The sequence below is a fragment of the Vulpes vulpes genome, chromosome 2, assembly GCF_048418805.1.
Source record: "Vulpes vulpes isolate BD-2025 chromosome 2, VulVul3, whole genome shotgun sequence".
In the NCBI taxonomy this organism is placed as follows: domain Eukaryota; kingdom Metazoa; phylum Chordata; class Mammalia; order Carnivora; family Canidae; genus Vulpes; species Vulpes vulpes.
In genome coordinates this window covers 45,871,439-45,885,334 of record NC_132781.1, presented here as the reverse complement: position 1 = coordinate 45,885,334, position 13,896 = coordinate 45,871,439, and the positions used below count along the sequence as shown (strand labels likewise).

The 13,896-nt window shown below is 50.5% G+C and overlaps 1 protein-coding gene across 1 annotated transcript in view; it reads left to right on the top strand.

The window, feature by feature from the left end:
* RTN4RL1 (reticulon 4 receptor like 1) overlaps nt 1-13,896 on the top strand; it is a 71,664-nt gene that overhangs the window by 29,563 nt on the left and 28,205 nt on the right. The window lies entirely within an intron of this gene.

The window sequence follows — 13,896 nt, the reverse complement described above, 5'->3', positions numbered from 1 at the left end:
GATGCTTAAAACAGCAGAAATTTATATCCTCACAGTTCCAGAGGCCAGAAATTTGAAATCCAGGTGCTGGCAAGCTCCCCTCGAAGGCTCTACTCCTTGCTGGGAACAGCAAGGTGGTGCTTCTGGTGGTGCTTGGCACTTCCTGTGGCCACATCACTCAGATTTCTGCCTCTGTCTTCCCGAGGCTTCACTCTGTCTTCTGTCTCTTAGAAGGACATTTGTCATTAAATTTAGGGCCCATCTCAGTAATCCAGGATGATCTCATCTCAAGACTCTTAATTTAATTGCATCTACAAAGACCCTTTTTCCAAATAAGCTAGCATTCACAGGTTCCAGGGGGACATATTTCTTTGGAGGCCACCATTCAATACATTCCGGGGACCTTAGGCAAGTCACTTAACTTCTTCGAACCTCAGTTTGTCACCTGTAATGTGGAGAGGAAAATAGTGCCTATTTCATAAGGTTGTCATGTGAGATAATCCTGTCGAGTCCTTAATTGAGGGCCAGGCACTAAGGAAGGGCTCAGGAAATGTTAGCTGTTGTTAGTATTCAGACCCTGGGTCCAACCTGCTCATCCTTCTCTGAGGTGGCTTTCTTCACAAGGAGGTATAGTCCCTTCAGCTAGTGGTAGTGGAAACGAGACAGGGAGTTGACCACTTGGGGACAGAGCTGTCAAGATGAGGTGGGTGTCTTCCCAAATGCTCCTCAGTGGGGTTGACCATGTGGGCAGGCCCCAATCCTGAGGCCTGTGGCTGGGAGAGGTGCCAATCACCCTCTCACTCAGGCTCTGCGAGGCTGGCCCTGGAACCCTAGGATTTAGAGAATAATGACACGTAAATTGCAGAGATCTCATGCTTCTATTGCTTCAGTTCGTGAGGCCGAGATCCTATCAGTATTTCTCTCATTCCCCTTACCTGGAGATCCTCCAGGTCTCATCTGGTAGATTCTGTCGGCGGAGCACCTCCTTGGCAACCACAATGGCTTGCTACCTACATCTATCACACCTGCACTGTGACAATGTAATTTTTATCTCTGGCTGTTTATTTCTCGGATAGAACTACTTGTAAATTCTAAGAAGAAAATATATCCCTGTGTGTGACAGAAGCAGCCCAGGGCAATTAATCTGGGCTTTTAGCTGGGGATGCAGACCTGGTTGATGCTGCTCCATGCCCAAGTAGCCAGTAACCAACCACAGTTGTTAATTGTCCTCCAACGAAGCAGTGGCCCAGGAAGGGTCAGGGGCAGTAGAATTTGATCCAGCAGGATTTGGGAATGGGATGCTCATATCCCATCTGCCAGGAAGCTAGCAAGCCCAGGGGACAGAGAGTAGGAGGAAGGTGGCTTGAGGCCAAGAAGTGCAAAGGTGGAGGGAAAGCCCCATATATCAAGGCAGAGCTAACAGTGGTGTGAGAGGGAGGGGACCAAGGCGTTGGTTGTGGCCACTGGTAAAGGCACAGGCTTCTGCAGTGCAAAAGACACAGTTTCACAACCAACCCCTGCCACTCACCACGCACCTCTGGGGAGTTCTTTTACCCCTCATCCTGACAGAGGGATTTCTTGATCTGCAAAATGGAGCCAGCAATATTTGTTCCACAGGGTAACTGAGAGAATTAAGTGAGCAATGCATGAAAAATGCTTGTTGTATATATCACAGAAACTGGAATTCTAGCATTAGAAGGAATTTAGGGAACACTTAATGCAAAGGCCTGAGGATGTTTGGGGAAGTGAAGAGACTTAGAAACTGGTATGGAACCCAGTCCCCAGCTGTCGCCCATTGTTCATTGTCGCATCATGCTGCCTCCATAGCAGGGGCCAACTGAAGGACCTCAAGCATCCATAACCCCCTAAAATCATAAGTATGCTCCTTGTGTGGGCACAGTTTAAAGCATCCAGGCCTGTCATTCTCAAACCACCCCCTCTGCCAAATGATTAAGAACCTTTTGGACTCTATGATAATATGACTAAATGGGAATAAAGGGAGGGCCCCACCCACCCCTCTCACCTCTGAGAATAGAGGTGAGAATCTCAGCCCCATGAACTGAAGCAATAGAATCATGGGATCTCTGCAATTTACGTTCATTATTCTCTGTTTGGTGTATACATGGCCCCAGTCATGATCAAGACCTGATTGTCATTGGGGTTTCCTTGGCCTCACAGCCCCCACTGACCCTGGTCACTGGCTTGGGCCTCGCTTTTCTTCCCAGGGAAGGCTGGCGTATACGTGCCTGCCTGTAGCAAGGTGAGGGTCCCATGTCAGGCAGAAGGAGTTTTCAGGTTTTGGCATTCTAAGCCAGATCCAGATTTCATGGACCCTAAATACAACTTGAGTACCTCTTCTATGAAAAAGCACAATGAGTCATGAATATAGAATTAGGTGCAAGGCGTTGGGAGGGGCCGTGGGTGCTTTGTTAACATCACTGGGCTCCACTGGTGCCCTTTACTGGACAAGTGTCCTCAGGAGAATGTGGGGGTCAGCATAGCTCACCCACCAAATGGCCCCTTTGGTGCCCTGGAGAGGCATTTGCTCAGTTTTCTGATTGCTGCCTTATAGGGTACTTGAGATTGAATTGTAGAAAGACCAGCACTGCCCTCAAGAAGTTCCTAGTAAAGGCAGGCACAGTTCACCGGTAAACAATGACTTGTCTGCCATTACTCTTTCTCTGCTTTCACTTTGTTGCCTGCTGAGCCTCTGTCTTCCTTAGATCAGCAAGTTGCCCCCCCCCCCCGCCCCCCATCTGCAGGCTGGCGATATAGGGGAGCCCTGGTGATCTACCTCTGCTCAGGAAGAAGGGAGTGTTTCCTGCAGGGCATCCAAGGAAGGGTCTCCATGTTTGTGATTAGCCCCTTCCCTTCATTTCTGTTGGGATGAGCAGAGCATGACTTTTTGTCTGAGCCCAGGCTTTGGATAGGTCCATTGGAAGATGGAAGGTTGGGATATAGAAGCTGTGGGCTCCCTCCATCCCTGCCTTATTCAGTCTACTAGTATTTGTTGGGTACCTGCTGTGTGCCAGGCCCTGCACTGAGGATTGATTGTGAGAAAGACGCTGTCCTGAACAAGAGGGTGACCACACGGGACCTGACTTTGGTTCTGGGTCTGTCACTTTCTACTTGTGGGTATTATGGCAGCCTCTGATTCTCTTTGAGCTTCGAGTTTGCCATGTAGAAAACAAATAATAATACCCACCTTGCTGGGGTGTTGAAAAAGTTAAGGATTTCACAGATGTAGGGCTGAGCCCAGTAGTGCCTGTCCTACAGTTACTATTTTGGAAGAGCTGACCCTGCCCCTTTCCCATGGGGTCCAGAGCTTCCTGGGACAAGAGTGGTCAAGGCTGAAAGCTCCTGGGGGCAGTGCCTTGGGCTGGCGGCAGGCTGGGCTGGTTGGGAGCAGAGACATGTATGGAGTGGCTCAGGAAAGGGAGGTGAGGCAGCTTCAGGGATGAGAGAGGGATACCCCCAGCTGTGGTCCATCTCCCCAAGAGACAGCTGAGCAAGGGAAGTACCAGGATGGAGTCAGCTTCATTTCTAGGCCTCATAAGATGGCATTTACTGGCTGGTGCCCTGGGCGGGTGACTCCTAGGAAACTGCTGGCCTCTTGCTGCCCACTGTGAGCACAGCCATTCCCTGTGGGGGTCAGATGGGGCTCATCTGGAGCACTTACTTGGTCCCATCAGAGCCTCCTTGCCCTTCCTGCCCTCCCCCCCCCCCAAACCCTGCTTCATTTCCAATAAGAATTTAAACAGGTTGCTGAGCAGGCCCAGTAATTAATCTTCTGTTTTTGTTTATTTATGTTTATTAGAAAACTAAAACATGCCATCTGGGGAAATTTTTGAAAAGTACAGAAAACTATAAAGAGACAGGGAGGAGGGACTCCTGGGTGGCTCGGTGGTTGAGCATCTGCCTTCAGCCCGGGTAGTGATCCCAGCATCCTGGGATCGAGTCCGCATCAGGCTCCCCACAGGGAGCCTGCTTCTCCCTCTGCCTCTCTCTGTGTGTCTCTCATGAATAAATAAATAAAATCTTTTTTAAAAGAGAGAGAGAGAGACAGGGAGGAAAAGCCCACACGCCAAAGCAGAGTCAAGCACAACTGTTAACATGTTAATATGTTGACTTTTCACTGAAAAGCAGAAGCTTTTAAAAAACCCATGTAAACAGCAATGTCAAAGCCTGCCAGGGATTCCATGGATTGATCTGTTTAAGAAAACTCATCTGAGCCCAGCGGAATTTGGAATGCAGGGATTTGGACGTACCCCTAGGTAGGGAAGTGCAGGACAGAGTCTGGGGCTTCAGCCCCCTGGAGTCCAACAAGACTTTCCTGGGAATCTCCCAGAAAGTTGCATGAGGTTGGCCTCAGCCACTGATTTCCTTCTGCACACACTTCCCAGCAGGGCTGGGAGCGCTTTCACTTGGCCTGCCTGCTTGCCTGCCTGTCAGCAAGTGGAAGGCAGGAAAGGGTAGAAGATGGAAGGAAGAAGTGGGGGAGGCACTCTCCAAAGAGAAGAACTGCCCCACCTGGCAAAGGATGGGAGTGGGCTGGCTGGTGTCCCCTTTCCCTTCCTGAAGACATGGGTCTGTGAATGTTGGGGGGAGGGGGAGAAGGGGCCAGTCGTGCTGAATTGCATGTGAGCAGCCCCTGCCGTGGGAAGGCAAGTCATTACTGCAGGCTAATGAGGATCCCATGGAGAATACCACTTCGGAGAGAGAAAAAGCAGGGCCTGGAAACGGTGGAGTGAGGCAGAAACCTTGAGGGCCCACACCCCTACCCCCTCATTTAGCATTTCTTTAGGATGATTGTATGTGGTGCCAGAAGGCAGCAAGTGCCAGGGCCCTGCCTTCTCCTGTTTGGGCCCAGCCTCCATGCAGGGAGCAGAGTAACCCACTGTCCTTCACTGGGCTCCACCTCTGAGAGGCCACCTGCAGATGTTACCGGAAGTGGAGATTAGAAGTCTCCCCAGCAACTCCAATACTTGCTCCTGATAGCAGCGGCTTCCAGGCCCTAATGGAGCTATTTGTCTTTCTGAAATTGAGGACTGAGAATCTGCCCAGCTCTGCCCAACATTGCTAAATGTTCTGTATGTATTACTTAATAATGTGAGTCTGTTTTCTTCTACCATATTATAGGTGAGCAAACTTGAGAGGTTTTATGACTTGCTTAAGGTTACACAGCCAGTCAGTGTGTGCCCAGCTGGAATCCAAATGCAGGCCTAATTTCAAGCCAGCCCTCCTGGCCACTATTTCTAGCCGTTGGTGCTGGGAGGCCGGCTGCAGAATCACGTAGATGCTTCCAATGGGGTGCCCCTTGCGGGAGTCCAGCCTATCCCTCCTCTGAAGGCTTCTGCTCCATTGGCACTTTCTCTGGGGAGGTTAGAAAGTGTACCTATGTGCCAAAGGCGAGCCAGAGGGATCCCTGGGTGGCGCAGCGGTTTGGCGCCTGCCTTTGGCCCAGGGCGCGATCCCGGAGACCCGGGATCGAATCCTACGTCGGGCTCCCGGTGCATGGAGCCTGCTTCTCCCTCTGCCTGTGTCTCTGCCTCTCTCTCTCTCTCTCTCTGTGTGACTATCATAAAAAAAAAAAAAAAAAAAAAAAGGCGAGCCAGAGAGGGAGGTGCCGACCGTCCCCATTCTTGGCTTTCTCTGAAAATGCGTGGTGTGTGCCAGAGCTTGTGCGGGGCAGAGGGTTGGGGGAGGCCACCGGGGACCAGGTCAGGGCTCTTGGCTTTTGATTCTTTTTGTTTTGTTTTGTTTTGTTTTAATTTTTATTTACTTATGATAGTCACAGAGAGAGAGAGAGAGAGAGGCAGAGACACAGGCAGAGGGAGAAGCAGGCTCCATGCACCGGGAGCCCGACGTGGGATTGGATCCTGGGTCTCCAGGATCCCGCCCTGGGCCAAAGGCAGGCGCCAAACCGCTGCACCACCCAGGGATCCCCCATCTTTTTTGTTGTTGTTGTTTAAGATTTTATTTATTTATTAGACAGAGAGAGAGGCAGAGACATAGGCAGAGGGAGAAGCGGGCTCCCTGCAGGAAGCCCAACGGGGGACTTGATCCTAGGACCCGGGGATCCTAGGCAGACGCTCAACCACTGAGCCACCCAGGCGCCCTTGCCTTTGGATTCTGAAGCCAGTGACCCAACCCTGGCTACGGGCAGCAGCGGAGGCAGGAGCGCGGGTACCGGGCCTGCCAGCCACCAAACCGCGACCCGGGACGCCACGGCGGCTCCTCGGGCTGGGAGGGGGCAGGAGGAGCGGCGGCCGGGGACCGCGGGGGAGGGGGGCCCCGCCCCGAGGCCCGCCCCGAGGCCCGCCCCCGAGGCCCTCACCTGGGCGGGCCCGGCCGGCGCTGGTTGGCTCCCCGGGAGCGCTGCTCGCCCTATCACACACCTGCGTGGTTGCCAGGCAACTGGGACTGAGTTGTAACACCTCGGTGGCGAGAGCCAGGGTGTGTTTTATTTCCTCGCTGCTCCAAGCCTCTCCTTAGAAGCTGTAGAAGGATGGCGTTTGGTTTCCCTCCTCAGAGGGACCACACCCCACTCACTCCCCTTGTCCCGGGGCCCAGGCCCTGCAGAGCCAGGCAGGCAAGGGGCTCTGGCGGCTCTGCACGGAGCCTCATTTTGGGAAAGTCCTCCTCAGGGAACCTGGGCGCTTCCGCCTGGATAAGATGGTGGATCCAAGGCCAGACCTTGAAGGTGAGGCAGGGCGGGCCCCAAGGTCCCTGGCCTCTGAGCAACCTGGGGATGTCCGCGGCGTAGGCAAGCGGCCTGGCCCGGGCCTGGCTTCTGGCTTTACACACAGGTTGTTGGTGTTTCCCAAACTTCGTCTCTCCCTCACACCTTCCCAGTGCCTCACCCATCCGTGCACGACCTGCACTGTGTGTTCACTCTTTTCCTTCTGTGTATTGACCCACTTTAGCTCAAATAAATGTATTTTAAAAGGAAATGATAACACTTCTGTAAATGGAAACTCAGTATCACTTGCCATAAATAGAAAGTAACTACAGAAATAAATACAGAGAAAGAATGTTATTAAATTTTAGCACATGGAGTCTGATCTTAGAGGAACGTAATGATAACAAAATAACTACTTATTAAGCATTTATGCTGTGCCAGAGGCTAGCTAAGCACTTTCCATGCATTAGCTCATTTGATCTGGTATTCTGTATTAACATTCCCATTTCACAGATGGGGAAACCGAGACTCAGAGAAGCTAAGGGCTTTGGTCAAGGGGCACGTGGACACTAAATGATGAGCTGAGATTCATAGCTGAGTCCCATCCAAAAACTGGGCTTTTAGGCACATCCAGTGCTATTATTTCTCTGCATATTGGCACCTTTGGCTCTCTGTCTAGGACTAAGGCAATGTTTTGAGCCCCAGCTGCAGTGGTTTTTGCCTGTCCTCAGGGAATATAACCCATTAGATAAACCACACTTTGTCCCTACAGCTTCAGGGACTGAGGCTCAGGAAATCCAAGCCACCCGCCCCAAATCACACTGTTGCCCCAAATCACACTGTTGCCGAGTGGCAAGTCTGGGATGTGTGTCCCGGCTCCCTCTGCAGCACTGACTTTGTTTTGCACCTCTTTGTAGCTCATTCAGCCTCATGTAGAAAGAGGAATCTTTTGGGCACCTGGGTGGCTCAGTCTGTTAAGCATCTGTCTTCAGCTCAGGTCATGATCCCAGGATCCTGGGATCCAGTTCTGCATTGGGCTTCGAGCTCAGCAGGGAATCTGCTCCTCCCTGTCTCTCTATCCTTCCTCCTCCCCACGTGTGCTCTCTGTCTCTCAAATAAATCAATAAAATCTTAAATTTAAAAAAAAAAGGGGGGGGGGATCCCTGGGTGGTGCAGCGGTTTAGTGCCTGCCTTTGGCCCAGGGCGCGATCCTGGAGACCCGGGATCGAATCCCACATCGGGCTCCCGGTGCATGGAGCCTGCTTCTCCCTCTGCCTGTGTCTCTGCCTCTCTCTCTCTCTCTTTGTGTGACTATCATAAAAAAAATAAAAATAAATTTAAAAAAAAGGAACCTTTTATTCTGACCAAATCTTATAGCAGAATGAACCTCCTCCCCTTCACAGGGGATCAGATCTCCACCTGGGGAAGGAAGGTGGGCATTTGCTGAACCCAGCTTTGGCTGTGGAGCCAGGTCTGCTTTCAGGCACTGTGGCCTTCTATGGGTAGGTGAAGACCCCTGGGGCCAGCCCTCAATCCCTGGGTCTAGCCCTCAATCCCTGGGTCTCCCACACCCAGTAAGATTCCTGCACCAGCGGGCGGGGATGCTTGTTTGGCTTTCTTTTCTGCCTTCCTGGAAACATAGTCCATCATCCCCTATCAAAATGAGCGACTGAAGTTCTCACTCCAGAGCTGGCTCATTCTTACCTGGAAGAGAAAGAACAAGGGAGACTTTGGAAAGGGACGAAAATCATATGTTATTTTTAAAAGGCATTTGAGTGAGTGCTGAATAGAGTTCAAGAAAATTGCCTTAAAGACCTGCTCTCCGCAGGGAAGGTGTTTCTCTTGGCTCCCAAGTATTTGGAAACTTAATTGCACATTTGTAGGGGCTACTGTTTTTATTTCTTTCTGGTCTCAGAGGTGGGCTTTGAAGATTGTGCTCTCTCTGTAATGGTTTTCTTTATCTCAAATAAATTTTGCACACCTGCAAGGTAGAAATACTTGAAAGAAACTGTGTTAGAATTGGCTCTTGATTTATTAAATCTGCAAATGGAGTAGGATTCGGTGAGATGATGTGACATTAGCTCCCCCTGAGCTTCCTGTGGCAGAGGTGAGCCTAACCCCGCCCAAAGGGGTTGGGCTATGTGCCATGTCTCTGAACGCTGACTGACCGCCCACACCATTGCTGAAACTCTTTCTTCCTTTCTTCCTTACTTTCTTTCTTTCTAGATTTTTATTTATTTATTCATGATAGAGAGAGAGAGAGAGAGAGGGAGGCAGAGACACGGGCAGAGGGAGAAGCAGGCTCCCCACAGGAAGCCTGATGTGGGGCTCATCCCAGGACCCTGGGATCGCGCCCTGAGCTGAAGGCAGCCGCTCAACTACTGAGCCACCCAGCTGCCCCTGAAACCCTTTCTCTACCCCAAGCTGGAAGCCAGTCTGTGTGTGGGAGACCCATTTTTGTGTGGGTGTTTGGGCCCTTTTAGGCCAAGACGCTAATAAAAGGCTTTTAAGTTAATTGTAGAAGCACAGCCCCCCTCTGCTGGGGACTTCCTCCAACACCGTATCTCTGGAAAAACTAGAAAGTCCGTTTTGAGGTCAGAACTGCATACTAAGCAACAAGAGAAGTTACACCATAATGCTTGGGATCGACAGGGGTGCCAAAACCCAGGGCAGTGAGGGACCTCAGACTTGTGTGCTCCCCTCTTTGGGCCTCTCCGGCTTTCACCCCAGGGAAATATGGTAGTGGAAGGGCAGGCAAGTCTGAGCTACTGGAGGATTCTGCTTGCCCCCTTCCCTGTGGCCAGAGGCTGACCTGTATACTAACACCTGGGGCTCCTGCCTTCTGACTTCAGGTTTGGGAGGCACTGGCAGGTGATCGGAGGGAAGGAGGAGGGAGAGTGCTTGCTGGCCATTTATTCCCCTTCCCTCCAGGCTGGTGTCAGTCTTGTCAAAGGGTACTCTCCACACAGCTGCTTTGTTCAGGGCTCTGATTTCCAGTCCCTTCCCCACTCCAGGCCAAGGGATGGTGACACTTGTGGTTTCTTGCCTGTTATGTGTGCTTTCACTGTGGATTCCCGAGGCCCTGCTTTGTTAACTGTCTCTGTTAAACCATCCTCAAAATACGCAATGACCCCTGACTAAAACAGCAGTCCTGGGCAAGTCATTTACTTCCTGGAAGTTTGTTTCCCTCACCTATAAAATCATTTTTAGTTTATTTATTTTATTTTATTTTATTTTATTTTATTTATTTTTAAGGATTATTTATTTACTTATTCATGAGAGACACAGAGAGAGGCAGAGACATAGGCAGAGGGAGAAGCAGGCTCCCTGTGGGGAGCCCAATGTGGGACTCCATCCCAGGACCCTGGAATCACAACCTGAGCCAAAGGCAGATGCTCAACCATTGAGCCACCCACGTGTCCCTAAAATGATTTTTACTGTTAAACAGTTTGCTTGTGTGGTTGCAATGAGTACAGAGTGATTGACCCAGGGCCTGGAGGATGGTAACCTCAACCCTCAGGCTGGTCATGAGGGGCACAGGCCAGCCTGCAACGACAGAGCTGGTGTGTATGCAGTGCAGAAATGGTGTGTAGTCACTTCGGCAGTCCTTGATCTGATAGTAGTCTTACATCCTGCTGTCTGCTTTCCATCTATTAGCTGGGCTGCTGAGCACCACTGACCAGTGGCCCTGTTTGGGTGGAGGGCAGCATAAGAACAGAATCTCATGGCATTCAGGAAGTTGGTATTTCTTTTGTCTCATGATCTCCCACAGAAGCTATCTAATGAATCAGTACGTACACATTCTTTTCAGTCTTCGTTCATTGTTACGGGAAACAAAGCAACCACGGGATCTCCTGCAACATGGTGTCCCCTGAGAATGCAAAAGAAAGAAACAGATGCCACCAGATATCCCTGCTGGAGTGACTGAGTGGGGGTGGGGTCCTGGCTTGGCTCTGAGACTGCATTTCAGTTGCTTCCCTGCCTGAAGGAGACATGTCCAGTTCGGCCAGCCCCTCTCTGGCCTGGTCCACTCTGGGGTCTCATTCAGTTTTGGGGTTGGAGGATCCAGGAACCAAAGGAGCAGAAGAAATAGGCCTGGGAGGAGTTTGTGAACAGTTAATATTGTAAACAGGAGTGTCTGTCTAGGAAGGTAAGAAAGACAGGAGGATGGGTCTCTCATCCCAAGGGGATTGGAGCTAAATTGGAAAGTTAGTACTCAGGAAATGATGAGAACCTCAAGCAGATGAGGGAATAAGTCTGGGGCAGACTTTCAGGAAAAGTTCCAGAAGAAGAGAGCCTTGGCTTTTGGGTGAAGACCAAGGGTAGAGAAAGCATTTCAAGGACAGGACCATGAAGGGAGAAGGGTCAGGTGGCCAGGCTGAAGGCAGGAATAGGTATGGCCTCAGAGTAACGAGACCTCCAGGAGGGACCACAGGGTGGGTTTGGCTTACTTCGGGTCTTAGAAGCCAGGTAGGATACTTAAATCAGGAAGGAAGACTTTGGGGGCCCCCTAAGAGGAATTCTTTTTTTTTTTTTTTTTAAGATTTTATTTATTTATTCATGAGAATACACAGAGGAGAGAGAGGCAGAGACACAGGCAGAGGGAGAAGCAGGCTCAATGCAGGGAGCCTGACGTGGGACTCGATCCCAGGTCTCCAGGATCAGGCCCTGGGCTGAAGGCGGCACTAAACTGCTGAGCCACCCGGGCTACCCTTGAGAGGAATTCTTAACCTGGGGTTCCTAGCCAGACTTCAGAGGTCCAGGAACCTCCTGAAACCATACAGTGCAGGGTTTGCAAGTGTATGGGCTTCGCAGTCAGAACTGCCTGCTCTGAGTCCCAGTACCATTTTCTAGTTATTCCTTAACCTTTCTGAGCATCAGCTTTCTCATCTATAAAATGGACTAAATGGTAGCATCTACCTTGTGAGCATGTTGGGGGCAATAAGCCTAGGCAATGGTAATGGACTTGCCACACTGCACACAGCCACCGGCATGCCGTCAGAAGCTCAGTAAAGGGCAGCTGGCATTAGTGTGCTGCATGGTTATGATTATATAGAGGCGCCGTTCTCTAGGGAGAGGGTCTCCTATAGCTTTCATGAGATTCCCTAAGGGGTCCTGATTCAAAAAATGTTAAGCACCACTCACTGCTTGAGAGGTTTAAAAATAGAGGAGTGCTAAGCAGCAGAGAGCAGTGTTTATGTGAACGAAACAGGATGGTGTGGGCCTGGAGGCAGGGAAGCCAGTATGGAGCCTTTCTGTCCCTCTGTTGGACCCACCATCCTTCCATCCATTCACTGGGTCCTTAAGCCTTGCTAAGTACGGACTCAGTCTGACCCCCTGTTAGATGCGGAGGGCCTAGAGACCAAGAGCAGTGTCCATGGGAAGGAAGTGGTGCTGCAGCCAGTCCCCAAAGATGTACTCCCCCATCACGTCCTTGAGAGAGTCCCTCGCTACCAGGAATTGGGCTGCCCTGCTGCTTGATTTAGCCAGTGGAATGTAATGGAAGTGAGGCTGTGTTGTTTCCAGTCCCAAGCCTGAAGCAAGACCGCAGCCTTATTTCTATGCTTTTGGGAGATTGAGCCACCACGTAGGAAGTAGAGCTACATGCTAGACAGGTCATGTGTGCAGGGATCCCATTGAGAGAAGCCTGGAGACCACACGGAGAGGAAGAGAGGCTCAGGTATTCCAGCATCTTACTTCATGCAATGAGAAACCCCGAGTGAGAACAATAGAAGAACCATCCTGTGGAACCCACTTGGCCCACAGAGCCATGGTTTTGTTTTAAGCCCTCAAATCCAGAATGGTTTGCTACACATATGGAAATAAATAGACACCAACCAAATGAGAACAGGTAAAGGCTATTTATTCAGAGCATGCTATTCCAAGGGAGTCAGCCACTGTCACTTGCACTTTGGCAGAGGCTCAAGTCAGGCAGAGGAGTGGAAAAGTTTTAGTCGAGAAAAGAGAAGTCTTTAGGTGTGCCCTGGTTGGAGACTGTTGTGATGGGGATACTGGACCCACATAACTAGGAGTGGGGCATCCTCTGTGACTGGTTAGAGGAGCACGTTTGGTTTTCTCTGCTTGGTCCTCAGTTGGAAGTGGGGACAAGAATTTGGGAAGCTCATCAAGTCCTGACCATTTTGGGTTGATTGTCATGGGAGTGACTGTGGTCCAATTAGAGATGTATTCTCTATGTCTCTCAATGTTCTACAAGTCTGACTTCCTACAAGGAGCAGGCTGTCTTCTTGGACTGGTTACTATAGATAATGGGATGGTTTCTTGGGCCAATTACTGAAGATTGGGGGTCTGAGTTCTGTTTATATATGTGGTCTGTCATGGCCTGTTTGTATATTCAGTCTTTTACCCAGCAATAGATAGCTACATGCAAACTGACAATTATGAGGCCCTGGTGAATGAACATAGTGATCTAGGTAAGTGCGAAGTGAGGAGAATCCCTCCTGGCCTGTGCCAAGTTTGAAGAACAGGTGAGGGAAGGAGGGACATCCCAGGCAGAGGGACCCAGCCATGACCCAAGGCCTACAGATGGAAGAGAATACAGCATGTGCAAGAGTCTGTAGCAGGAGCATCTGGATGGCTCAGTCTGTTGAGTATCTAACTCTGGATTTTGGCTCAGGTCATGATCGCAGGGTCATGAGATCCAGCCCTGCATCAGGCTCCGCACTGGGCATGGAACCTGCTTAAGATTCTCTCTCTCTCTCTCTCTCTCTCTCTCTTTCGATGTCTGGGTGGCGCAGCGGTTTGTCGCCTGCCTTCGGTCCAGGGCATGGTCCTGGGGACCCGGGATCGAGTCCCACATCGGGCTCCCTGTGTGGAGTCTGCTTCTCCCTCTGCCTGTGTCTCTGCCTCTCTCTCTCTCTTTGTGTGTCTCTCATGAATAAATAAATAAAATCTTAAAAAAAAAAAATCTCTCTCCTTCTGCCCCTCCCCACCATCTTTCTCTCTCTCTCTTAAAAAAAAAAAAAAAAGGAGGGGGTGGGTTGGGAGGAGAGAAACTGCCACACAGGCTGACATTGACATGACTGGGCTCATGATGGGAGGGGAATGTGGGTTTAGGACCTAGGGCACTAGGCAAAGAGTTAGACATTCTCCTGAAAGAAGGGTCACAAACATTTATAGAGTGCTAGAGTCAGAGCCAAGTTTAAGAAAAATTCTTCAGATGGGGAAGATAGAGCAGGGCAAGGCTGAAAGCCAGAGATTAGCCAGAGGCAGAAGCT